The sequence below is a fragment of the Lontra canadensis genome, unplaced genomic scaffold (genome assembly GCF_010015895.1).
Source record: "Lontra canadensis isolate GAN:19392208 unplaced genomic scaffold, GSC_riverotter_1.0 scaffold7, whole genome shotgun sequence".
NCBI lineage: Eukaryota > Metazoa > Chordata > Mammalia > Carnivora > Mustelidae > Lontra > Lontra canadensis.
The window spans coordinates 9,227,995-9,253,225 of record NW_022631001.1 but is presented as its reverse complement, the minus strand read 5'-3'; positions in this window follow the sequence as shown (position 1 = coordinate 9,253,225).

Sequence of the window (25,231 nt, the reverse complement as noted above, 5' to 3'; positions counted from 1 at the left end):
CATGCAGTAGAAAACTAAAAAAAGTAGGAAAAAAAAGGTTTGCCATTTGGCAACTATATTCATTTTCTCTCTACTGTAATAAATTACCACAAACTTGATGGCTTAAGACAATGTAAATATATTACCTTACAATCCTGTAGGTCAGAGGTCTGACAGAGGTAACTCTGGGTTAAATCTAATGTGTCTGGAAGATTGGGTTTTTCTGAAAACTCTTGGGAAATAATTTTTTTTTTTTTGCCTTTTCCAGATTTCAGATGCTGCCATTTCTCTTCTCATAGCCCTCTTCCTCCATCTGCAGAGCTATCAAAAGTGAATCAGTTACTTCTCACATGTCTCTCAGGACCTTTCACAGTCCTATTTCCTTGAGACTAACTTTCTTCTGTCTCACTCATCCACTTTTAAGGACCCCTCTGGTTAATTTCAGTCCATTCACATAATCCAGATAATTCTCCTAGATTTAAGATCATCTGGTTAGCAACCTTGATTCATCTTTGCCATGTTACCTAACATATTCATAGGTTCCAAGGATTTTGATACAAACATCATGGAGGTAAGGACACTACTCCCTCTACTACAACAACCATCCTAATAATAGTCAATTCAGGTAAGAATCATCAATGGATGTTAAAAGTCGTAGGACCCAGTTTTTGGAGTAACAACATATTTACATATCTCCTTTCAATATGCTTATTGATTACACATAGAAATATAATATCTTTATAATGAGTAACTTGGGTGACCCATCACCCAAGTTAATGTAACCAGTAATGGGACATATAAGCATCACTATCCTCTTTTTATGGAAAACACACTGAAGTATTTAGAGTTAAAATGGTATGTGCCTTCAACTTACTTTCAATCAGTAGAGAAGAAAGAATTATACATATTATATATGCATATGAAATACAATATTTACATTTGTGAAATCTAAAAGGATATATACACTATTCTCATAATATTTCTACAAGTCTGATATTGTGTTTCAATTAGAAGTAAAAAGGGAGTGGCCCCTAGGTGGCTCAGTTGGTTAGCATCTGACTCTTGATCTGGCTCAGGTCATGATCTCATGGTCCTGAGCTTGAGGTCCTTGGGAGTCCTCAGGGTCCTGAGATCTAGCCTGCTTACGATTCTCTCTTCCTCTCCCTCTGCCCCTCTTCTCCCCTCCCTGTTTGCACAAAAAGTACAAAGGAAAAAAATGGAATATATTTAGAGTGTACAGTTCAAAGGACTTGACTACTAGATTAGATGTGTGATTGAAGAAATAAGAAAATTAGGAACCCTGAAATTAGTGTAAATAATAGTACATTTACTGAGATTGAAAATTCAACTGGAAGTGAGGCATGTTTGGAGGAAAAATCAAATATTGGAATCTTCAGTATGTAGGTGATACTAAAACCACAGGATTTGGTAAGACCATTTAATGAGAGTTTATAGAGGTAGATGAAAATTTGTTGAGAACTAAGTTTCAGGAAACAAGGTCATTAAAAAGGTTAGAAAGCCGAAGAAGAGCAATGACTCCTACTGAGAGACTGGATGGCTGAGAGAAGAAGATATAGGAGAGCATAGTATCTTGTAAGTCAGGAGAATAATTTTTTTCCCCAGTGTATATATATATATATTTTTTTTTTTTTTGGCGGGGTCCAATGTTAACTATTACTAAGAAATTGAGTAAAACGAGAACTGAGATTAACCACTGGATTTGGCAATATTGCATTTCTTAATGACCTTGACAAATGAGGTTTCAGGGAAGTAGTGAGGTTGAAAGACTAAGTGATGTGGTTCCAAGTAGGAAAGTATGGAAACTGAAAAAGTAGATGCAGAAAAGGAAGAGAATGTTTAGAGATTTGCTATGAAGTAGAAGAAACATGACACCGTAGTTACAGGGGACTAGGAGGAAAAGGAACATTTTCTCTTGCCTTATTTTTATGTTGGGTGTTACTTAAACAATCTTTACAATGATGGCAGTGACCAAGTGGAGACAGACCATTGACAAAGCAGGAATTAGAAGATCCCTGGGGCAAAGTCCTGCTGTGGGCGATAAGGATTAGATCAGTGCCAAAAGGAAATGTTCCAACTAGACAGGAACAGTTCATCTCTTCTAACAGGTGGGAAAGCAGCATTTGTGGGAACAGTTGTAAGTAAGTTAGCATGTTTGGTGGTGAAAAGTTAGACTATCTTCTGATTGTACTTTTCTCCATGGAATTAAAAAAAAAAAACTAGATCGGCAGTTGATTAAGAACTTAAAAAATAAAGAAGTTTGAGAAGCCAGAAGAAGGTATAAAACAGCCTTCTCAGAAAGTAGATTATAAATTGGCTAGTGAAATGCAATGGTATTACTAAATAGTGCCAAGGGCATCCTTCATTTTTTTTTTCTTTTTGAAGATTTTATTTATTTGACAGATAGAGATCACAAGTAGGCAGAGAGGCAGGCAGAGAGAGAGAGAGAGGAGGAAGCAAGCTCCCTGCTGAGCAGAGATCCTGATGTGGGGCTAGATCCCAGGGTCCTGGGATCATGACCCAAGCCGAAGGCAGAGGCTTTAACCCATTGAGCCACCCAGGCACGCCAGGCATCCTTCATTTCAATGGTCATGAGTGTAAAGTGGCATCAGTCAACAAGTATCCTTCTTCAGCTTCTCTATGTCCATGTGGAATATAATTGGATTAAACCAGGCAGAGACTTTACAAAGGGAAAAGCAAAGGACAGAGGAACAGCAAGCTGAGAATTATGCTAGGGAGTAAATATAGTGGTAGACAAATGAAGCTTAAGGTACACAAAAGGAAAAGGAGAACATAAAGTAACAGAAAGGAAGAAAAAAAAAATAGAAGGGGCCAAGTGATCAGAAGTCAAGTTGTGAGTGGAATAATTATTAGAATCAGAGAACTTTAAAGATAGGAGGTAGAGATCAGAGAATGAGGAACTAGGATATCAAGATTTGGGGGCAACATTACAGCCATTCTTAATGATAAGAAACAGGGAAAGAACCAGGGAGTAGGTAGCTGGGATTGGATGAGCAAAGGGATCATCGGAAATTGGACATCAAGGAACTAATTATCCAGAGTGTTTGATTAATGGATATTGAGATTACAGTGCATATAGTGATAATGAGGAAATGTCTAGTAAAGTATTGCAATTTCCATGAAAGAAGGCATGAACATGAGAGCATAGGTAACTGAAATATCTGGTAGCACAAACTTTAAAGGAGCTTGTATTTTATGTATGTATGTATGTGAGTACATTATGTGGATTTTTTTCTATTTATTTATTTGTTGAGTTTTTTTTTTTTTTCTGTGTTTTGGGTTTTGTTCCTGTTAGTTGTTGTTTTTATAGAGAGGGTCAGTTGAAACAGCAGTGAGGAGCAATGTGAATCCCCACCTTACCTCCAGGTCCTGCGTTGATAAGGGACATGGGGTGGGTGCAGAACAAAACAAAACAAAAAAACATCTCTCCCACAAGAGGACTTCAGGGTAAATTTTCTGGGTGTGGCTGAGTTAGAAAAAGATGAAGGGAATATATATGCAATCCTTAATCCCTGCGCTTTAGCTCACTTTTTAATACTGAGGTTTCTTCAAAGCTTGGAAATTTGCCCACTTTTGAATTTGGCATTCAATGGACATGGAAAGAGGACACTGAACAGTGCATTTTTGCTAAGAATATCCTTTTTCTTTAAACCTAGCAGAATGCAAAGGGTGATCCTACTATTGGCCCATTTGTCTTGCTGTGTGATGGAGATTTCTTCCTCTAAAATTTAATCTGTGGGAATCGCTTATAAATGTATCCCGGGAACAATTTTGATTAAATCCAAATAAATGATAAATAGCATGCTTAAGTCCATTTATATTTATTTCTCCTTTGTTAACCGTGTCTGGCAACACCTCAAAATTTAGTGCTATCTGCAAATTTCATTAGCAGGCAATTTATTCCCCCCTGGAGATGATTAATAAAGATGGAAAATAAAACCTGACCTCATGCCAAAGCTCCTGCAGCCCCCCTACTAGCCACTTCCTCACAACTGGACGCACTCCCATTTATCACCACTTTCCTTCGCACCAGCACAGCCAGAATGCCAAATGATGTGACAGTGTTTAGATCCAAGCCAATGTGGAGCAAGTTGGAACACTAACTTTTCTGGTACAGTCCACGAAATGCTTCAAGTATTGCCCCAATAAAACACAGATTGTATTTCACAAGGCTACTAGCTTTGTCCTTCTGCAAACAGACACAATGTTTGGCATCCCTTATTTTTTCTAAGTCCATATAGCCATATTACTGAGTCTGTGTTCTCTGGCTGTTTATAGATTTCCTTTCAATATCTGGAACTTAAAGAAAAAAATAAGGACAGCCCTCACCCATATCACATCTCTCTGGTTACTCTCTTCTGTTTGAAGTTCTGCACCCTGTCTGCTTTCCCTCAATTGCCTGGCATTATTCCAGTTCTTAATGATATTTCAAATATTCTTCTAAGTAGTTTAACAAATGTCAGCCCACTTTTCCTGCCTCCAAGTGATTGTGATTTAGACTATGCAGATATTAATATTTTCTGAGTTCAAACTTTAATGTAGCCATGGGATCAAATGGTTTCTGGTTGCTTTTTTTGTCCCCCCGCCCCAGTCATGTCTTTTGTTGAGGAATTTTTGCATAACTGATGGAATCAGTTGTGAAATTAATCTGATTTGACCATTAAAACTTAGAACACTAAATCAACCTTTACTTTTTCAAGTTTCTTATTACATAGCAGTCTGTATTCTTATACAACAAATCAAAAGTCAATTTGAACTATTCCATGCAAACCTGATTAAAAAAATCAGTTCACCACAAAAGGCACTTTTACTTCAATAGCTGAAATTTTGTTTTGGTTTTGTTTTTGTTTTTGTTTCTGGCTTGGTTTTCCTGTTTGTTTTGCTCATTTAAACTAAAACTTTACTATTATATATGTTATGGAAAATCTGAGATCCAAACCAGTCTAAGAAAATATTTCAAAGCTTTGTTAGTTTTATGAAAACACTGAAACAAACTAAAAATTCCGTCAATTCCTTGTTAATTATTATTAATAAAATATTTCTTTAGAATCATTTTATACAACTCTCTAAAATACCTGCTTTAAGGAAAACATAACTATTGGTAAATAGCTTTTACAAACTCTTATTTAGTAATTTTGATTAAGACCAAAAGAAGTTGGGGCTCTTGGGGGTTCAGTCACGTAAGCATCTGCCTTCAGCTCAGGTCATGGTACCAGGATCCTGGCACTGAACTCCACATCCTCAGGCCCCCTGCTCAATGAGGAGTCTAGTTCTCCTTCTCCCTCACTCCTCCCCCAGCTTGTGCTCTAAAAAATTAATAAAATCTTTTAAAAAGAGACAGAAAGTAGCTGAGTATTCCATCATCTCTAAAAGTTGAAAATGTGAACTTTTAAATAAATTAAAGACTATCAGAGTGAATATTGTACATTTCCCAATAGCACTAGTGCAATTTCTTGTTATACTACTAATATATGTACTGGACATCCCACAGCTTGTTTGAATGTAACTGGATTTTTCTATGTGCTTCACAATTTTTGAAGAAATATCAGTTTAGTTAACAATAGCTATTTCATGTATAAATGTCTTAATATTTCCACTTAATTTTTCTCAGAGTTTGAAACTGATGGCATGCTGATGGGATTAGGAGTATTTGGTCATTCATCATTCAGGTCTTAAGAGTTGAAAAATTAAAATAAGAAGGAAAAATAAAAGCCAATATGACATGAAGAAGTTTACCAAATAACTGGTTACTTAAAAAATTGTTTTAAATATATATATATATATATCCTCATACTTGAAAGAACACTGATAGTTGAGCTGATGTAAGGGTTTGTATTTGTTTTTTAGACTATGTCTCCTTGAAGTACAAATAACATTTCCATGGTCAGGCGTACGTTAGGGACCTGCAAATGAGGGATGAAAATGAGCAAAACAAAAATGCCAGGAAATAGGAATATTTGGGGTTGAAAAGTCAGTTAGAAGTTATTGTAGATGAATCACGGTAATGAAGTCTGGGAAGAAAGCCGGAGAGCCATGTTTGAAGGTGTTGACTAGTATGTCAAGAAGCTGGAATTTTTATAAGAAATTTGAACATTTTGAAGGAGTTAAGCAAAATTATATGAATAGAATTGAGCTAAAGAACAATTAATTTACCACAGAGCAGAGTCTGGAAGAGAAAAGTAAGAGATATGAGGCAGGGAATTAGTTAAATAATTTTTGCAGAAGTCCAGGACACTAGTAATTAATAAACACACACACACATACACACACACAAAACAAAACCAACAACCACAATGACAACAAAACATTTACCCACCCTTTACTATCTGCCAGGAACTGTTCAAGGTGATCAGAATACAGAAGTTAAAAAACAGAACAAAATTCCTGACTTCATCAAGCTTACATTCCAGCAGTAGGGGCAGATAATAAAACAAAAATAAGTAAGTAAGCGAAGAGGTGTTATATGATTTGGGGAAAAAATAAACAGGGAAAGAATATCAGAATATGAGATGGGAAATGGGGGAGTTATAATTTTAAATAAGTCACAGTAGGCTTCATTGGGAAGAGAACATTTGAGGAAAACTTTGAGTGAGAAGGTGATATGGATATCTGGGAAACACGTTCCAGGAAGAGGAACAATCTGAGTATAGAACCTTAGGCAGAAGAGTACCCGAATATTCAAGGGAGAAACAGGAAGCCAACACAGCTGGAATAAGGTGATTTAAGAGAAGAAGAAGGTGAGCTATTAGAGGGGAGTTGGTAAGATTGAATAGGCTTTTACGGCACATTGTAAGACTATCTTTTGCTCTGAGGGAAATGGGAGCTATTGGAAAGCTTCAGCAGAGGAACGATATAATCATATTTATGTTTTAAATGAATAAATATATTTTAAAGAAATAATTATGTTTGAAGAAAATAATTATATTTTAAGGAAACTGTTATGTTTTCAGAAAATAACTATGGCAGATACTGTGAAAATAGCCTCTCAGGCAGGACCAGGGGCAGGGCTCAAGCAGAAACCAGGAGATCTCCTGCTATAACAACGTTTAAAATAGAGAGGGTGTTAGCAGCGGAAAAGGTGAGAAGTGGTAACAAGAACCTGAATTGGGATGGTATTAATAGAAATGGCAAGGTCAGAACTAAATGAAGATTGAAAGGTCTTATTAACTGCAAATATGGGATGAGGATGAGGGAGTATTTCACGTCTATTCTCCATTTTTCACTCAGGATGACTGAGACCTCTGTAGCGCCCTTCATAGAAACAGGTAAGTTGCTGGGGATGCAGGGGTGGGGGGTGGAGGTGGGGGTGGGGTGCAGTTTAAAGGAAGAAAAGCTGGTTTTAATCATACTAAATACGAGAAGTTAGTGAACTCTAGCAGTGTACAGAACTCAGAGAAGATGTTGAAAATATATATATTTATATAATAATGAAGAGATCCAGGTGTTGTGGAACCTGAAACTTATCAATTTAGAGAGAGGCAGCTCTAAGAAAAGTAAAAGAATACTGCATATACAAAATTCTGTTTGGGATCTTGAAAGTGACCCATGAAAGTGAGACGTACAGAAGCTTAAACATCACAGTGAACCATCCACCACAATCCATTCTGCTGATACCATGGAATGGCTGAAACCTTCAAAGGAGTTAGAACGGAGTATTACTTTGGGGGACAATGAGATAAGATACTCTCGAAGAGCAAAGAAGGTAGAAAAGGAACCAAGATAAAGCAATTCCAGGTTTTCAATTTGAGGAACTAGAGGTGACTGGAATGGTCACACATCTATAAATATCTGTATGACAAGCACCATGTCAGATGCTGGGAGCCTGTCACCATAATTCAATGATGAGGAGCCTACTTCAGAGGACTCTGGTAAAAGGGCAATAAATGATCCAGAAGCCAAAAATATCGAAAACACTCGTTTAAGAGATTTAGCCACATCATTACCTGATTTTCTCGTTACTCGTAAGTATAGGCCTATCATAAACTAATTGCTGCTTTAATGAGTGAGCATGAAAGCATACTGACTCTGTAAATACATTAATTTTTTTACCCATGAGAGGCAACTTAGCACATGTGAGCCAAGGGCTCTTTAATTCCTATAGAGACTTTCACATGTAACTGAATCTATGTGTCCTTGAATAATTCATTAAAATTTACTCTTAGAGTTAGTCTCTTTTTATTTTATTTTATTTTTTTTTTTCAGGCCAGCATGTTTCCAGCTCACTTAGTTCAAGAAATAAGGGGGGCGGGGGGAATCTTCCATTGTGGTTTTTTTTGTTGTTTTTGTTTGTTTGTTTGTTTGTTTTAAGATTTTATTTGAGAGAGAGAGAAAATGAGCAGGGGGAAGGGGCACAGGGAGAAGCATACCCTCCTACTCCCTCACCCCCTCTGAGCAGGGAGCCAGACATGGGGCTTGATCCTAGGATACCCAGAGATCATAACCTGAGCTGAAGGCAGATGCTTAACCTACTGAGCCACTCATGTGCTCCTCACTATTTCATATTTACACATTTATTTTTTTAATTTAAATTCAATTAATTAACATAAAATGTATTATTGCTTTCAGAGGTAGAGCTCAGTGATTCATCAGTTTAATATAATACCCAGTGTTCATTCCATCACCTGCCTTCCTTAATGTCCATCATCCAATTACCCCATCCCTGCACCTCCCTTCCCTCCAGCAACCCTCAATTTGTTTCCTATGATTAAAGAGTCTCCTATGTTTTGTCTCCTTTCTGGTTACATCTTATTTTACTTTTTCCTCTCTTCCCCTATGATCCTCTGTTTTTTTTCTTAAATTCCACATATGAGTGAGATCATGTAATAACTCTCTTTCTCTGATTGACTTACACAATTACACAATTTTTATTAAAAGTAAGTTTTATTAATTTTAAAAATTCTCTAATTGTTTGATATAAGAAAAATCGAATATCCTAAAACTACATATCTCTTATTCCACTGTTTTCCTTTAAAGATTTTTATTTATTTATTTGACAGACAGAGATCACAAGTAGGCAGAGAGGCAGGCAGAAAGAGAGCGAGAAGCAGGCTCCCCACTGAGCAGAGATCCTGATGTGGGGCTCGATCCCAGGACCCTGAGTTCATGACCTGAGCTGAAGGCAGAGGCTTAACCCACTGAGCCACCCAGATGCCCCCGTTGTTTTTCTTGTGAGTATGTATTGGTTTGATGACTTTATAGACACTTTATCTATGTTGTACTTTAAGGTAAAGCAATTTCATAGTTATTTTACTATTTATGAGTCAATTAAAATATTACTGAATAATAAGGGCCAAACACAAATTTCTTTTTTCAGATAGGATATGAATTTTAAAAATAGCTTCTGTCACAGACATACACACACCCATACACATTCCAAGTCCATGAGAACTCTCTTTTGTCTTGCCTGAACCTCTTTGGGGAAGAAAAAAAAAAAAATCCCAAGACTAATTAAACAAGAAAAGTCCTTTTTAAATGGCATTTCACTTTCCCCAATAGCTTATAAATACTTCCCATATCCTTAGCTTCTCTAATTTTCAAACTTGATCCCAAAATTCAGGACTAAATCAACAAGTTACTCTTATGTAATTACTGTCAGAGCTTACAAAGACTCCTCTATTAAAGCACTATTTGAGAAAGACTTCATCTCCCCCAGGCTAGAACCACACTGAATTATGTCTTTGGTATCACCAACAGCAACTACCTATTTTTGCTACTCAGATACTGAAACAAACTTCTAATAGTGGAAAAAAAGACTATGCCGTTGGGAGGTCCACCGAGTTTGAATACAGGACTCTCATCTGACTCCCTGGGTGACTTTAGGCATGGCATCTTACCTTCCAGAGTCCTATTCATCCAACCTTTAAAATAGGAATAACTATGCCTACTTTAGAGGAATATGAATTCATATATGCCCAATGGCACATAAGTAGATTAGCATTTTGAGACCAGTAGGAATGAAATACTGAGGGAAAATTACAATGAATTCTCTAAATTTCATAAAATTTTAGACAAAAGCAATGTGAACTATTTTGTACTTTTTCTTCATTTTTTTTTTCTTCCCACTAGGCCTGGCTTTCTACTGAAGCATCTTCAGGACTGTGTAGGAAGTCCTGAAGGAAGGAATTGTTTTAAGCATCTAGTTTATCTACTTTCTGCCATTTTCCCTCCATTCAAAGATACTACCTTTTTCATGTAACCTTCTCACCTAACCCAAATTAAAAACTGGATCTAAAATGATTATGACCTGCGCCTGGGTGGCTCAGTGGGTTAAGCCCCTGCCTTCGGCTCAGGTCATGATCTCAGGGTCCAGGGATCAAGCCCCACATTGGGCTCTTTGCTCAGCGGGGAGCCTGCTTCCTCCTCTCTCTCTCTGCCTGCCTCTCTGCCTACTTCTTATCTGTCTGTCAAATAAATAAATAAAATCTTAAAAATAAAATAAAATAAAATGATTATTACCCTAAAGTATAAATTATTATTACACTAAAGTATAAATGGCCTGCCTCTTCAAGTACTCTCTCTTAATAGATCACCAATGTGTACAATCAATAATAAAATTAAAAATAATAGATTTCAAAAACATAGCACTTTAGAAGGAAAGCCATAGCAGAGCTCTATTTCACTTTTGTGATATGGTGGTAAAGTCAGCCACCTTTTCGCTTTCTTTCTTTTTTTTCCCCTTGTTCCATGATGAGAATTTAGGGAACTAATGTGTATTCATTACTTTATTTATTTATCCATCCTATTTATCAAAGAAGGCATTGTTCTTATCTTTGTGTACATAACAGTTATCAAAAAATAATTTCAACCTTTTTGGACTTAAATTATTAACAAGCAACAGATATATAAAAATAATTAAATATATATGGCAACCCACTACGTTTTATTTAACCTTAATAATACACATTGGAAGGCATTATTTGTCCCCATGGTCAGATGAAAAACTAAGTCTGTGAGAGGTTACATGATTAAACAATGGGTATTAGTTACAGAGCCTTAAACCAAATTTACATGTACATGATTCCAAACACTATGATCTTTCCACTAAAGCTTTCCACTTGGACATTCTCATGATTGTCAATTCCTTTCCCTGTGTCTTCCTTTCTGTCTCTTGGGATCTTTTTTTTTTTTTTTTAATCAGTATTTCAGAAGTCTGTGCTTGGAGTACTTGCTCACTGATCTAAGTCCAAGGAATTCACAGAAATCTAGAAAGGCTAAAATTGTTTAGATTAGTGGGCAAGAGAAACCGGTGAAAAATTTTAAAGGAAAGAAAGGGAAGATGGATTAGGGGCAAAGAAATAAGTCAAGAGGAATTTTAGGAAGTTTGAACATATAAAATAGTTTATATATGCCCTACTTAGTGGCCACAGGAGATATTCTATGAAGATATCAGCATTTTTCAAGATGTTTTAGAAGGATATGGGACTTCTTTGGTTATCATTTTCAATGTTAACTTGTCTCAGTTTTATTCAATATATATTTATATTGAGAATTATAAAGAATTGTGATAATTATACTTGTGATAATTGTAAAGAATTGTATTTATATTTAGAATTTGACTTTACTGACTATAAAGTGGTATAAACATGTCATCTTTTCTTTCTTTTAATCTTTTTAAAAGATTTTATTTATTTACTAGAGAGAGAGAAAGAGAGAAAGCATGAGCGGAAGGGGGGGCAAAGGGAGAGGGGGAAGCAGGCTCCCGACTAAGCAGGGAGCCTGATATGGAGCTTGATCCCAGGACCCTGGGATCATTACCTGAGTCAAAGGCAGAGGTCCTAACCAACTGAGCCACCCAAGCACCCAGGTCAACTTTTCTTTTACATTCAGTTTATTCAAAATACTATTTTCACAGCCTAGACCATGTCACTCCCTCCTCCATCTGCAATGGCTATTTATTATTTTTTCCTTAGGCCCTAACTTAATCTTCGAAAACCCTACATAGCAACACCTAGCCTCATAGCACACACACACACACACACACGCACACCCCAAGTCTGGGCCAAGCATCTTCCCTTATATTCAGAATATCCTGTACCACTGCCTCCTCACAGATTCAGAGCATTTATCATCATACATTGTTAATTGCCTAGAAATCGATCTCTCATATCTCAATTTCTTCCTCCTCTCAAAAAATTCTAAGATCTCCATTGACAAGGGTCGTTTTCTCTCTATCATCATTTTCACCAAAGCCAAGCACAGTGCCTGACATACATAAACATTCAGTAAATATTTGTTTCATGAATCGATGATTGGCTGATTGGTTTCATGAGTGAATGACTGAATGGTCTACACTGCACTTCCCTGCCCACTTAAAGAAACTCTGGAGGACTACTTACAACTGGAGGAATGACATAGATCAAATTTACCCTGAACATTTTCTCAACACAAATGTTTGAGAACACTCCTTCTCCACCACAGTACTTGCCATCAAGAGCATGATTAAGATCCTGAAATTCAGATGTCATGGAATTTTTTAAAGGGCTGAGCGAATGAGCTACCTAATCCACCTTTCATTGAAAATCTCTGCTGTAAGGAAGGAAAATGAGGAATCCGTGGTTATCCCAAAGACAGACTGACAGACATCCAGATATAAACGAAGTGATAGTAGCTACTCTCAGACACCCTGAGCAAGTCTGATGGAGCCCCAAAATCAAATGATATTTTACTATACATGTCTCTTTGTTGTAGATATGTTCCTCAATTTTAGGTTGCATTGGCAATTACACGCACTGGTTTTGTTTTGTCAAAGGTTTGTTTTACTTGACATTTTACTGTCTACAGGGTTCCTGTCAAAAAATGTTTCTGCTACAACTATGATGTGTACTTGCATGGTGGTGGCTAAATGTTATTATTTTTTTTTTTTGCATTTGAGAAACTAATTAAATATCCTGCTTCTCTGAATTCTGAGTAATTAATGAAGTGTGTAGGAATTAGCAGCTGGAGGTTGCACACTGTGATTTTTTTCCTCTCGCATTGTCCATAGCAAGAGCTTAAAATAACAAGAGCCATTTATTATTTGCTCTACATTAGAGCTTTAATTTTTAAAATGCAAGAGGAATGGAAAGATAAAGTGGCTCAGTTGTGAGCTTGTTATTGTTTATGTTTCGTTTTGTTTTGCATTTATATTTCAAATCCCTAGTTCAATAAGGATCAGCACTATCGTGAGTGACTCCACGTTGGTGAATAACTGAATCGGTGCCATCACTAGAATGTACCAAGTTGACAGCATGTGCCGTAGAGAACTGAGAAAAGGTTTGCCTTCTTCAGCTACAAATTTGCAGTTAGAAACTGAAATTTTGTATACCTAAGTTGTTAGTTCTCAAAATTCTCTGTATGTGCTGGAAATAGAGGCAATAAAGTCAGAAAGCGAAAGCACTATTCTAAAACAGATGTTCATAGACCTTTCTACCCTGTACGAACCCTGAACTTCCAGCTTGTCCTATAGAAATCAGTGTGTTTAGTGTTATATCCACCTTCTTCCTCTGTGCTGGTACTGTTCCTACTTATTCCAAATCTCACCTGTCAAGATCCCATACCTAGAATCCAAACCCACTCACTTTCCGAAGTGACATAGTTCTCCCAGACTTTTTCTAAGGATTCCCTACCCTGACCTACCTGTTGCAGGACTTCTTTTTGAAGTAATTTTATTCTTGCTTCATATGGTGGGTTGACTAATTATTGTATCCTGATGAAATTTTTTCTCATGAATATTCTCCTTAGAAAAATTCACTGTAGTGAACAATTCTAAGGGAAATCAAGAACAAGGTAATTTTTTTTACCATCCATTCCAAACTAGTTTCAGCCTAGGAAAGTTACACTTTCCTGGTAAAAATATCATTGCCAAAGATGTGGTTTAGATCTTGATTTTCATTCTCTCCATAGAAATAACATTAGGGACTGAAAGCTCTCTTTCTTCCAAATGGTAGCTGCCTAGTTTACCTTCTTATGGAGGAGTGAAATAATATAGAGCAGCGACAACAAAAAAGTTAAGATGAAGAGGGCTGTGACCCAAAGATACCAGAAGTCCAGTAAGACTGAGAAAGTGTTCTAGCTGACATAAGGTGCCTAAACATTTATGTTAATATTAACCTCTTAGAATAAAACCTCAACTCTGCAAATGTCACTGCTTTCTAAGGTTCAGGGAAGTTCAATTAAAAAAAGTAGATTCTCTGTAGAAATAAAAGAAATTACAAATTAACTCTGATTGAAGAACCTTTTTCCCTGCCTTGAAAATTGCTGAAGCTCCTCCCTTCAAGGAACTACAGTAGGCTTCCTGTCCTTCACTTGATGTGATGTTAATTATATACCTGTCAGCCTACCTACTCTATTTAGAAGGCAAGTTGCACATTTTCTAACAACCCACCACTTAGTTCTCTTCCAATTTTTAAATAGTGCTGACTGGTACATTTTAATTAAGATTTGACAGTTAAAATTTGCATTCCAAAGGCTTATTGAATTCTATGGAATTAGATTGCCTATTTTGTTCTACACGGGTGCGTGTATGTGTACAGGCGCATGCGCGCGTGCGTGCATACACACACACACACACACACACACACAATCTAGTCATTCCTAAGCCACTTACTTGGTTGAATGTGCAAATAGGCTTTTCTCTGCCTTCGTCTTCAGTAGCAGAAGTCTTGCAGACTATAGGCAACTTGGCCTTTAAATAGAATTTGATATTCTGTTAAACTAGTGTAATTTGGAATGGTAGGGAATTTGTGTAAGTGTTAAAATACTTGTTCTTGTCCTATTCATTAATTTATATTAGCAACAAGCAAGAATTTGTTGCAGCTTGCTGGACTTTACTCTCATAACTCTGCAGCTAATGCTGAGATTTTGATACATGTTAAGTGCTAGAGGTTTCATAAATAGCTACACTTTTAGTTTACAGAAGAAAAACCTAGATCCTCGGAAAATTTATGTTAATGTCAGTTATTATTTGCAATAACCATGTTTTTAAAGCCATTTCTTTTAGGGAAAAAAACTTACTTTATTGATATCAAATAACTTATTTTTTAGATAATTTAATATCAGATAAAATAAACATCAATTTTCAAACATACTACTTACCAATAATGCTGACAGGAAAAATGACTTTTTCAAAGCCTATCGGATTTTAAAATATTTTCTATTACATAAATCAAAAAATATCATATTTTATATCACAAATATTGTGCTGCTACAAGTGACAGAATTTAACATACTTTTTAGAAATTCATTTGTGTTATTTACCACAGAAGGAATTTATTTTTAAATTATAGATAAATACATCACTCTATGTCTTAGGGAGTATACCCATATAAAAAAAAATAACAATTAGTTAAAACAACTGGTCTTGGGCCACCTGGGTGACTCAGTCATTAAGTGTCTGCCTTTGGCTCAGGTCATGATCCCAGGGTCTGGGGATTGAGCCCTGTGTTGTACTCCCTGTTTGGTGGGAAGCCTGCCTCTCCTGCTCCCCCTGCCTGTGTTCCTTCTCTCAGTGTCTCTCTCTCTGTGTCAAGTAAATAAATAAAATCTTTAAAAGCAAAATAAAACAAACCAACTGATCTTACAAAAGCATTGTGAAATGTATTTACCTCACATTACTGAAACTTCCTTTGGTCCCAATCTACCAGATGCCAGTAATGGAAGGAAAGGTAATTTGGATAGAGGAAGAGTCTATCAACTTCACTTAACTACATCAAGCAAAATTGTACAATATGGGTCAAAATTTTGTTCCTATCATGTGAACTCAACATCAAGATAATTTTCTTGGATGCCTCTTTCTAATATAATCACCAAGCCTAAGTATATTCAACACTGAAATTCTTCTTTTTTAAACTTTTATTTATTTATTTTACAGACAGAGATCATAAGTAAGCAGAGAGGCAGGCAGAGAGAGAGAGTGGAGGAAGCAGGCTTCCTGCTGAGCAGAAAGCCTGATGTGAGGTTTGATCCCAGGACCCCGGGATCATGACCTGAGCCAAAGGAGGAGGCTTTAACCCACTGAGCCACCCAGGCACCCCAAAACTGAAATTCTTAAGATGCTATTGAATGATGAAACTCTCCAGACCAGTGTAAAAGGTTTCAGAGCCTACACAACATAAATTCAAAGTGTCCAGAATACATTATAAAATTTTTGACACATAAAGAACCAATGATGTTTTAGTAATTCTTGGGGAAAAGGTTAATCAGTGGATGCTAACCCTGAAGATAATGCAAATGTGGAATTATCAGTATACTAGTTTGCTTGAATTGTCATAACAGCATGGGCAGCTTAAGCAATAAGAGTTTATTTTCTCACAGTTCCAGAGCCTCCTAGTCCAAGATCAAGGAGCTACTGAAGTTGGTGTCTAGGCATCTCTCCCTGGCTTGTAAATGTCTGCCTGTAACTGTACAGCTGCATACATGCAGAGAAAAAGAAATGTCAGGTGTCTTTTCCTATTAATTACCAGGACACCAGTCCTATCAGAGGAAGGTTCCACCCTTAAGACCTTGTTTAACATAATTACCTCCCTGAAGTCACATTGGGAGTTAGGGTTTTGACATATGAATTTTGGAGGAACACAACTCAGCCCATCACAATTAGACAAGAGCTTTAAAGCAACTATGAAAACTATGCTTCATGAAGTAAAAAAAATACATTTGAAATAATTGGAAAGAATAGAAGTTCCTGAAAGAAATAAAATGATTTTTTAAAAGAACCAATCAGAAATTTTTGCACTGAAAAGTACAATTTTTTTAGTAACAAAACAGACAAACAAACAAACAATATAATGGGTTTAAATAACTGAATGGAAATGACCAAAAAAAAAAAAAAAATCAGTATGTGAAACTGAAAGTAGGTCAGTAGAAATTATCCAATCTTTATCTAAATAAAGAAAGCCAAGGAACTACAGTATAACATCATTAATATCCCTGAATGAAAAGAGAAATCGGTGTACATAAAAGTGAATGAAGAAACAGTGTTTAAAAACATTTCAAACATAGAGAAGAATCTACATTTAAAGATTCAAGAAGCTCAACACATACAAAACAGGATAAAAACATAATTTTGCTCTGATAGTTTAAAAACAAAGACAAAGAAAAATATCTTGAAAGCACTCAGATAAAAGTGATGCATTACATATAGGGGAAGACAACTTGAAAACTATGGGTTTTCTTACCAAGAACCAAGAAGTGAAGTAATAATAACTTTAAAGTGCTGAAAAAAATATCAACCCAAAAATCTAGACTGAAAGAAAATATCTTTTGGGAATGAAGGAGAAAATAAAGTTATCCTCAGATGACAGAAAATGAAGAGAACTTTCAGCCAGTAGACCTCCTGTGAAAGAAATATTAAAGGAAGTTCTTCAGGCTGAAACTAAATGATACAAGAGGGAAACATAGAATACCAAGAATGAAAGGCAAGCATTAGAAATGTTAAGTATTTCAAAAAATATAAAAGTCTATTTTCTCCTCTTACATTCTTTAAAATATGTATGAGATCAGAATGTATAAGTTGTAATGCTTTCTGGTCACATTTTTTAAGGTATGTAGGTGTAATATATATGATAACTATAATATGGGGGGATGTTAACAGACCTACAGATTATAAGACATCTTTTTTTTATAAAATTGATAAAATATTAACTTACTAAATAGACTGAGGAAGTTTAAATATATATATATTGTAATTTATCAATCAAATGACAAAATAGATATAGCCAAAAAACAATAAATAAATTAAAACATACTAAAATACTCAAAATTTCTTTCTTTTATTTTGTTAAAGGTTATATCTGTTTATTTATTTATTTAGAGAGAGAAAAAGAGAGCATGAGTGGGGGAAGGTACAGAGGGCGAGAGAGAGAGAATCTCAAGCAGACTCTACACTGAGTGGGGAGCCTGACTTGGGGCCCAGCTCATGACCCTGAGATCAAGAGCTAAGACAAAATCAAGAGCCAGATGCTTAACCAACTGAGACATCAGGTGCCCCCAAACACTCAAAATTTCAAAAAGAAGTCAGAAAAAGGAAAACAGAACTATTAAAATTGGAAAGAACAATAGCAGAAAGTATAATTTTAAACCATATCAAGAATTAAATTAAATCTAAGTGTTTTAAATACAACAATAAAATAGGTTGTCAGATTCAATTAGAAATAGTATCTATCTGTCTATATAAATCTACTTTCAATAGATGAGTAAAAATTAAAATAATAAAGTGAATATATCATGAAAACAATAATCAAAAGAAAGTTGGAATGGCTAGATTACTATCAGATAAAGGAGACTTCAGAACAAGGAATATTACCAGCAAGAAAGAAATACTTTGCATAATGGTAAAGGGTTGAATACAGCAAAAAGACACAACAATCCTGAATAGGTGTGTACCTAACAACAGAGTTTCAAAATACACGAATCCAAAAGAATTCAAAGGAGAAATACACAATATGAATATGAATCTAACAAAATATATGCCAGATATGAATACTGGAAACAACAAAGTGAAGGTAAGGATATCAAAGACAAGCAAATTGAGAGAATTATTGTATTCATGGTTTGGAAAACATTATATTTTTAAGATGTTAATCTCTTATATTAGGGTTCTTCAGAGGGATGGAAGCAATGATTGTGTGTGTGTGTGTGTGTGTGTGTGTGTAGAAAGAATGAGAGAGAGAGAGAGATTGAGATTTAAGAAGTTGACTCATGCAGGGGGACCTGGGTGGCTCAGTTGGTTGAGAGTAGGCTCATGATCTGGGCTCAGATCATAATCTCAGGATTATGGGATTGAGCCCTGCATTGGGCTCTGTGCTCAGCGAGGAGTCTGCCAGAGATACTCTCTCTCCCCTCCCTCTGCCCTTCCCTTGCTCATGCACACTCTTTCTGTTTTTCGCTAATAAATAAATAAAATCTTAAAAACAAACAAACAAACAAAAAGTAATGAAGTTGACGCATGCAATTACAGAGGCTGACAAATCCAAAGTCTACAAGGTAGATAGGTATTCTGGAGACCCAGGGAAAGTCCAGCATTGCATTCCAGACCAAATACTGACTAATGTCAGAAATCCTTCTTGTTTGGGGGAAATTCATGCTTTTGTTTTCGTCAAGCCTTCAGGTAATCAGATGAGGCCCACCCACATTATAGAGAGCCATTTGCTTTACTCAAAGACTGCTAATTTACATGTTAATCTCATCCAAAAACAGCCTCACAGAAACATCCAAAATAATGTAGACATCTAGATATCATGGCTCAGCCAAGCTGACACAAATAATTAAGAACACATCTCTCAAACTGATCTATAGATTCAATACAATCCTAATCATTATCTAGGAAGACTTCTTTTGTCATAAAATGATTATAAAATTTGTTTGGGAAAGTAAAGATCCTAGTGTATTTAAAATAACTCTAAAAATAAAGAATTATTTTGGAAGACTTAACCACCCTATTGAAAGATTTATTATAAATCTAATATAAATCTACATAGCAATTATGACAGTGTGATATTTGCAGAACTCTAGGTACATACTGAAATGGAGCAGAAGAGATTCCAGTCATAGACCCATACATATATGGCTACTGGATTGTTAACAAAAAAATGACATTCAATGGAGAAAATTCAACAAAATTTCACTGGAACAATTGGACAGCTCTGTGAGGAAGGAAGGAAGGAAGGAACAAAGGAAGGATAAACAAAAAGTCAATCCATACTTCTCACCTTATACAAAAATTAACTCAACATTGATTATAGACTAAATCCTAAAACCTAAAAATTTAAATGTCTGGAATAACATAAGATAAAATATTTGTGACTTTGAATTAGGCAAATATTTATTAGATATGATACCCAGATCACAATCCATAAAAGAAAAGGAATGTATAAATTGGATTCCACCAAAATTTAAAAAGTATCCATTAAAAACATGGTTACAAATGAAAAGGGAAGGCTATAAAACATGAGAAAATATTTGCCAAACACATATATGATAAAGGGCTTTTACCCAGAATATACACAAACCTTTCAATTCAATAACAAGAAAATAAAAAAATAAATAAATAAAATAAAATAAAAAGCCAAAAAGACTTGAACAGATACTTCATCAAAGAAAACATATGGGTGGCAAGCACATGGAAAGAAGCTCATCATCACTAGGTACTAAGGAAAAGCAACTTATTAAAATGGATACATTTAAGGAAAAAACTTGACAATATAAAATGCTGGGGAAGAATCTCTCATCATACTGATGCAAATGCAAAATGCTACAGACATTTTGTAAAACAATTTACTATGGTCTTATAACGCTAAGCCTTTACTTCTCATATCCAGCTACCCCACTCTATGTATTTATCTGAAAGGAATAACTTGTGTATGAAGGTTTATCATGGCTTTATTCATAATTACCCCAACTGAAAACAACGCAACATATCTTTCAACAATAAATGGATAAACAAAATGTAGTTCAGTCATATATATTGAGCAACAAAAGGAAATCACTGATACACGCAACAATATGTATGCATTGTTGTGAGTAAAAGAAGCTAGACATGAAAGGTTAGGTACTGCATGATTCCTTTCCTGTTATATCCGTGAAAGGCAAACTAGTAACAGGAAATAAATACGCAGTTGCCAGAGGCTGAGATTTGGGATAGTGGTTGACTCAAAAGTTATATCATGAGTGTCTGTGGCAGTAGTTTTCCGATTGGATGAATTTGTCAAAACCACAGAGCTCTACATCAAAAATGTAAGTTTTACTCCTTTAAAATGAAATCATGAAAAAAAAAATTAAATCATGAATTAAGTACATTAAAACAAAAAAGTTGTTCAGTGATGGGCTCTCCCTTTCAGATATTCCGTCTTAACGGGTCTGGATGTCATGCTCAAGCTTTTGTTTGGTTTTGTTTTTTCACTCTGATGTCTTTTGATTTTTACAAGAATGCAAGGCAAAGTTATTGTCATTTGATTTTCCTTCATGGATGCTGGACTGGAATTCCAAGAGCCCACTCAGATCACAAAAATTACACATGTAGACCAATGACACTTTGGGGCACCAGAAAGATTGCTTGAGCTGGAAGTCAGAAGACCTGTGTTTATAATTCTGGCTCTGTCACCTGCCAGCTACCTGTTCTTGGGCAAGTAACATGTCAGCTCAGAAGCAGAAGTGCTCTGTAACAGGAGAGGTTCAACCTGGCATACTAGATAGAATGCAGGAGTTCAAAAGTCTAGCCCTAGATTGGCCCTGAATTTGATGGGCTTTCAAAACAGCCACTTAATTTCTTCTGAACCTCAGGTCTGTCATCTGTTATATTGGAAAAGAAAAAAAAATGTGATAAAAGAAAAACATAAAAGCGAGGGTGGGGGGCTTCACACTCACTCTCTCTGTTGTCCCACCAGTCAGTAAGGTACAAACTTCTATTCTCTTGAAGATAATTAGTAGGAACCACTAATCACCCTCTCTGCTTTTCAACAGCTTCTCCCTGCAGGAATAAGAATGATGTATGTAGTTGCTAAAGTGGTGAGAGACTGACAGACAGTCATCCACATTTTTCTATGTGGGGAAGGTAATATGTCACTTGCAGAGGGAGCCCTTCCTCTCATGGGCTCTCTGTTCTCACCAACGTGCGGCTCACATCATCCTCCTCTTCTCAGATGGCTGCTGACCCCATTCTCCCCACAGGTAGGTCCCAAGCTTTAGGTTGGGTGGAGGTTAAGGGTTATGAGGAAGCCCGTTTGGCCACAGAAAGTGGTGAACAAATAACCACTTAACAGGTGGATTTCCGGGGAAGAGAGGAGCTTTGAACTGTAACATTTTCTGAATTCCACAGAGTAAGTAGTCCCATTGTGACCAATTTCCAGCTACCACAATAATGTCAGTGAATGTGGACTTGGGAACACTTGCATAATTAGCTCTTGGGAACCAAAGGCTCTGGCACAACACTAGCTACAGACCCAAGTCACGTAGTTCAACCAGATTTGATAAGCAATAAAGCTGATCCTTGGAAGCAAATTACACTGATGAACCATTTCTCAATAATCAGATTCACAAATAGCAAAAGCTTGAGAATATACTTTGCTGGGGAGGCTATGCTCCTAACTGCTACTGGGAGTACAAAATAGTATGAACCCATATTGAGGGAACTTTAACAATATCCCAGAAGAATATATAAGTATTTATCCTTAAATCATCAAACTCCTTTACATTAGTAAAAGTTTGTTGGCAAATAGGATATTTATATACTCCAAAGTATCACAGACCACTTTTTTTAAACTGCAAATGGAAAAAAGTTACCATTAAAATGGAAAAAATATATAAATATAATAGACATATCCATATCAGATTCCACTTTAATTAAGTGATCAAAATAATATTGCTAGGAAAAATCATGTGCCTTCTCATGTGATGCGCTGAAAAGAACACACCTACCAATGTAGAATTCCTGTTAGAAGAAAATGAGAATAAAAAATTGAATTAATGCTTTTGATTGCATTTCAATTTTTTAAAAGCCATTAAATATTTTATTTGGACAACTGGTATGACTTTTTGAATTGGCTTAGTGAATGTAATATTTGTATTGTGGTCATGTAAGAGAATATTTTTGTTCTTAGGAGGTAATACACTGAAATACTTAAGGGTGAAGGATCCTGATGTCTGCAACTTGCTTTGAAGTGGTTCAATAAAAAAGGATGAATATGTATACATGAGAGTAATAAAATGAACATGAGAGCTAAAGCAAACATAGCAATTTATTAGTAACTATTGAGCTAAAAGTAAAGGATGCACCTACCATTGTACGTTAAACTAGTCTCTTAAAAATTGGAATCTATAAAATACTGTGAACTTTTAAAATTATCTTAGAACCAAAAGTGTGCCCTTAATATCTATTAGGAATATGAAGGCTTACTTCCTACTGGGATTTTAGATCTCTTAGAAGAAATGTCCTTTAAGTTTTACAATATGAATTCTTCTTAGTGTATATATTTCTAGGAGTCTAATTTGGAGAAATTTTCCTCTCTATAGCCACAACAGTTACATATTTGATAGCTAAATAGTTTCTTAATAGTTTCTTAATTTTCAATTCAAATAGTTTCTTAATTTTCAATTACTTGCTTTATGGTTGTTATATGTGCTTATGACCAGTTTTGTTTTTTTTTTTAAGATTTATTTATTTAAGAGAAAGAGAGAGCATGAGCGAGTACAAGGAGAGGAGCAGAGGGAGAGAGAGAATCCTTAAGCAGTCTCCCTGGCGAACACAGAGCTGGATGTGGGACTGGAGATGGGGCTGGATCCCAGGACCCTGAGATCATGACCTGAGCTGAAATTAAGAGTCAGACGTTTAACCAACTGAGCCACCCAGGTGACCCTAACTAGGTTTTTCAATAGTTGTTTTCAGGAGACATGGTGCTATTTTACTAGTGAAAATAGGATCTAAGTTTTGGCAAAATAAAATTACTTTTAATAAATATGTAAGTGAATTTAAAAACTCAATATTTCTTACTTTTGCTTCTTACATCAATATACAAATAACACTTTCTTCTTTAGCATATTTTTGTACACTGAATCCCAAATGCCATTGAGAGTTACATATAAAAACAATGATTCAAACAGTGTTACACTGGGGAAAAAATACACTGATAAATGTTAACTGCATAAAAATTACATTGACTACCTTTCCTCAGCAATTCATTCCAACCCACTACATGCACATTTCCTCATTATTTTTATTCTTAATAAGAAAGATTTCCTATTACAATTTTTTTACTGCAAAAACACTATGAATTTGCTTTACTGCAGATTATTTTACACAAAATATTAAACTGTCATTCACTGCCCTGCAGAGGATCAAGTTTCTTCTTAAAAGTTTTCTCTCACTTGCTCTCCCTGTCACTCTTTCTCTCTCTCTTTTAAAATGTAATGATTCTGTGACACCAGACACTTCAAAAGCCCCAGCCATAAACAACTATCTTTGGTAGATCCAAGTCTATACTTTGGAGGTGAGACTATGCCCTGACCTCTTGCTGTCTTTTGTGATAAATGGAGGACGTTGTGTACCATACTGTTATCTTGAGCATAACACTGTTTTCAGACTTTCTAAATCCCTGGATTATTTTTAAAGCATCCAGAGGGTCGAAACTTAAAACCTTTGAAATGGTCCTCTGAGGGATAAGTCCTATATACCTTTAGTGCCTCATACAATAATCTCCCTTATGTTCTTTGGGCTCACTAGAAATAGAATCATCATCATAATAAAGCCTCCGAGATCAGGAGGCACAGTGTGGGAGGTGAGGCCATGAATGCAGAGCTCGTGGGGCTCACTGACAGCTCTGATAACTCCGTTTCACTGCCCCAAGCTGCAGGGTTGCAACAGCTGTTTTGCTTCTGGTGGAAGCACCGAACTCCAGCCTGACTCCCAGTGGCATTTTTTTTTTTTTAGAACACAGTATGTGTGTTTGTGTTTCCTAGTCTGAGCAGAAGGATCATGAAAGCCCACTAGGAGCCAACAAGGTAAGGTTCCCAGCAGACCAAAATTTCTTCATTGCACGTGGAAGGTGAAACATCAGAATAAGAATTTGCAAAGGCTTGCCCAGTCTTCATTGTATGTTTCAAGGCACTTTTGTTGGTCAGTTTCTTGTTAGACTCATCAGGGCAGAGGGCAAAGAACTTTGGGCTTAGATTTGAAAGGGTAAGGGTTAAACTGACTTAGACCCCAGTGACTAGGAAAAATATTTCACATTTTGAAATGATAATTATAATCCCTAGCTGAAAGGTCTGTTATGAAAATTACAAAAGATACAAAGAGGCTGGCAAAAACAAACAATCTGATTAAAAAATGGGCCAAAGACTTTAACAGACACATCACCAACGAAGATACACAGATGGTAAATGAGTATGTGAAAAGGCACTCCACATCATATGTCATCAGAGAAATGCAAATCAAAACAACAATGAGATACCACTGCTCTCCTATTAGAATGGCCAAATTCCAGAACACTGGCGACACCAAATGCTGGCAATGATGCGAAGCAGCAAGAAGTCTCGTTTATTGCTGGCGGGAAAGCAAAATGGTACAGCCACTTTGAAAGACAGTTTGGCAGTTTCTTACAAAACTAAACATAACCATACCAGAATATCCAGCCGTCACGTTCCTTGGTATTTACCCAAAGGAATTAGAAACTTACCTCTACACAAAAATCCACACGTGGATGATTATAGCAGCTTTATTCATAATTATCAAAACTTGGGAGCAACCAAG